We start from the raw sequence: 3,796 nt of genomic DNA, 5'->3' as shown, positions 1-3,796 counted from the left end.
GAATATAGTCATACGTGCTTATGGAAACGAACTTGCATGACATCTTTTGTCCTACCCTCCCGTGGCAGCGGGGTCCTAGTGGAAACTAAGGGATATTAAGGCCTCCTTTTAATAGAGAACCGGACCAAAGCATTAACTCCTCAAACTACGGTCATCACCGAGAAGTACCCCGATTATTGTCACTTCGGGGTTGTCGGATCATAACACATAATAGGTGACTATAGACTTGCAAGATAGGATCAAGAACACACACATATATTCATGAAAACATAATAGGTTCAGATCTGAAATCATGGCACTCGGGCCTTAGTGACAAGCATTAAGCATAGCAAAGTCATAGCAACATCAATCTCAGAACATAGTGGATACTAGGGATCAAACCCTAACAAATCTAACTTGATTACATGGTAAATCTCATCCAACCCATCACCGTCCAGCAAGCGTACGATGGAATTACTCATGCACGGTGGTGTGCATCATGAAATTGGTGATGGAGGATGGTAGATGATGACGATGGCGACGAATCCCCCTCTCCGAAGCCCCAAACAGACTCCAAATCAGCCCTCCCGAGAGAGATTAGGACTTGACGGCGGCTTTGTATCGTAAAACGCGATGAAACTTTCTCCCTGATTTTTTTCTCCGCGAGACGGAATATATGGAGTTGGAGTTGAGGTTGGCAGAGCCTCCGGGGGCCCACAAGACAGGGGGGTGCGCCCAAGGGGGAGGGCGTGCCCCCGCCCTCGTGGACAGGGTGTGGGCCCCCTGGTCTTGATTCTTTCTTCAGTATTTTTTATATTTTCCAAAAAGTGCCTCCGATGATTTTCAGGACATTCCGAGAACTTTTGTTTTCTACACATGAAACAACATCATGGCAATTCTGCTGAAAACAACGTCAGTCCGGGTTAGTTTCATTCAAATCATGCAAGTTAGAGTCCAAAACAAGGGCAAAAGTGTTTGAAAAAGTAGATACGTTGTAGACGTATCAGTGGGCACAACCCACCAGGGCGCGCCTGGGCTTCCTGGTGCGCCCTGGTGGGTTGTCCCCTCCTCGGGACTCCCCCCCAGGTGCAACCAGGGCCCAACTTCTTCCTTCTGGTCCATAAAAAATAATCGTAAATTGGCGTGGCATTTGGACTCTGTCTGATATTGATTTCCTGCGATGTAAAAAACATGCAGAAAACAACAACTGATACTTGGCACTATGTCAATAGGTTAGTACCAAAAAATGATATAAAATGACTATATAATGATTATAAAACGTCCAAGATTGATAATAAAACAACATGGAATAATAAAAAATTATAGATACGTTGGAGACGTATCAGTCGGTGTCGCTCCCGGCCCTGCAAGAAAGCACCACACTTTCGTCCTACTAAAACGCAGTGGCGCGATGCAGAAGTGAGGGGGAAAGATGGGGGCGGGGCCTACTCTTTGCCGAGGGCGATTTTCTTCATAGCCTCCTTGATCTCCTCCTTGGTGGGCGGCTCCGCCTCGATGGGGACGCTCTTGGCGACGCCCCTGGGAACCCAGGACATGGTGGAGATCATCGCGGTCGAGCCGGCGAGGGCACGCGGGAGGACTGGGTGTAGGGCGGAGAAGAGAGAGGGGGAGAGTGAGGCCGACTGCGAGGTTGGTGTGGTGGTGGGAGGAAGGGGTGGTGGAATAGGCTTGGGGAGTGGTCAAGGACGAGGGTTTTGGTCTGCCTCTGGGGCTTCTATTGGGCTGGGATGGGCTGGGCCATGAGGGGGGATTGCCTCCTCTGGCGACCGAATTAGCCGTAAGAAAAGGTGGCAACCGAATTGAAAGTTGTTCTAAAAGAATAAAAACAAATTGGAAGTTTCTTTCCCTGAAAACAAATCAAATTGAATGTTTTGTGTACGGTGTTGATCATTGACTCGTTCCTAAGGATTTCCACAACTTGATAGCTTTAGTACTTAACTGTGAAAAAACATATTGCAAACTCTTGCACTTCAGGTCCAATAGTTTTCTATATGAATCGAAAGAAGCACATGCCACTGATGAAGTGATGATGTAGTCATCATTGACAAAAAAAACACTAATGTGTCTGTGTTGAGTCAGTGATGATGTGGGTTTGGCTATTCTGTCCTAAATGGTTATGTAGTAGTGTGTGGAGTTGGGAGGAAGGGCAGGGATGAGGGGTGGCGTACTATGTAGGGAATATTGAGGATAGATAGGTATGCGCGAGGTAGGGATGGCCCGGTGGGATTTTACCTCCATTGCCATTCTGTATACAAAAAAGTAGGGCAAGAGCAGTCGTGATTGTGAACTTGCATATGATGTCTTCATTGGTCACAAATCTTGTAAAGATGTATAAAATGGCCACGAACTCATCGAATTATGCACAGGGCCATCTTCAGAAATTCAGGGCCCCGAAGCGAAAAAGAAAAATTGGGCCCTAAAATTTGAGATATAACTCAAGCGGAATCTCATTTAATGATATAATTTAAATTTATGCTATTTTGTTCAACGTTTAGAAATGTCTCAACTATCAATGCAAAAGACGGAATGCAACCAATTGACCTCAGAACAATTTTATCAAGAGCACCGTTTGAGATTGAGCATCTCCCTCTAGTTTTTGTTTCTTTCTATACTTTTTGGCATGAGAATCATACTTTTTATTTCTAGAATGCATGATTGTTTATGTTTATGAACCAAACAAAAATAATATCAATGCATTTGAACTCTATGAATTATAGGATCCTGACTTGTATAGCTAGTAGAATAGAAAAAGATAGAACCTTGATTTTAGATGAGCGTCGAGCAACTACAGAAAATCTTTAATCCGTGACAACCTCAACAACTAGACAAACAATGTTCCAAAAAATTATTAGTAAGCTGTTTTGCATGATATGCATTCAGAAGTTGCATACAAGTTAGTACTTTGTGCCAAAATTAGAGAAAATAGGAGGAGCGTAGGGGACCGGTTGGCCTTCTCTTGGGTTGTTCCACGAACAGCGTGATACGGTGTCGTCGCCGATCTACAAGCCATCATTGTCAAGGTGCTAATTCAATCCAAGCGAACATGAATTCTCGTATGTACGTACTGTGGCTACCGTTGCATCTTTGGATAGATCCACTTCGACACGAGATGACAGTGAACGGCTTGAGCCGAAGGCCCAAGAAGTTCAAAAGGAGTGCTTCTTTAGACGAGGCAACGTTGGCTCCGAACAGAAAGATTGCATACATAGAAAGACCAATAAAACATACATGTATATGGTCCTAAATTTGCGGGGCTGGATTGGGGTCTTGTGCGACTCACACACGCCCTTTAATTGCCCTGATTAGGCACCGTGGTCACTCCGTCACGATTATTGTTAATCTGAACAAGTGGCAGATTATTTTAGTTGTAGCAAAGCACTACATAAAATCTGGTTATTCTTACTTATTAATCCAACTTAATACTTCTTTCAAATATGATTCATTCTGAAAGACCTCATGACATGGATTGAGATAATGTTATTTCGTGAGCATATGGAAATTGTATTGTTGTTTGATATATATGGAATTTTTATTGTGTGATTTTTACACTTGGCAAAATTAACAACATATCTTCATTAATAAAGATTATGACATAATGTTACATGTTACACAATTGCCCAGTTTTCTATGGAACAAACTTTGTAAAATAATGTTTACAAAGAAAGGTTATTTGTTCAACTGAAAAACAAGATCTATTAAAAATTATTGTTTAAGAAAAACTGTAAGGGAAACACCTAAAACTCGAGTTCGTAAGAACCTTGACCCGACTGTCGGGCTCACATTTTTGCTCTTTAAA

Source organism: Triticum aestivum, chromosome 1B (genome assembly GCF_018294505.1).
Source record: "Triticum aestivum cultivar Chinese Spring chromosome 1B, IWGSC CS RefSeq v2.1, whole genome shotgun sequence".
NCBI classification, from domain to species: domain Eukaryota; kingdom Viridiplantae; phylum Streptophyta; class Magnoliopsida; order Poales; family Poaceae; genus Triticum; species Triticum aestivum.
The sequence above is the reverse complement of the archived record's forward strand: the minus strand, read 5'-3'. Positions refer to the sequence as shown.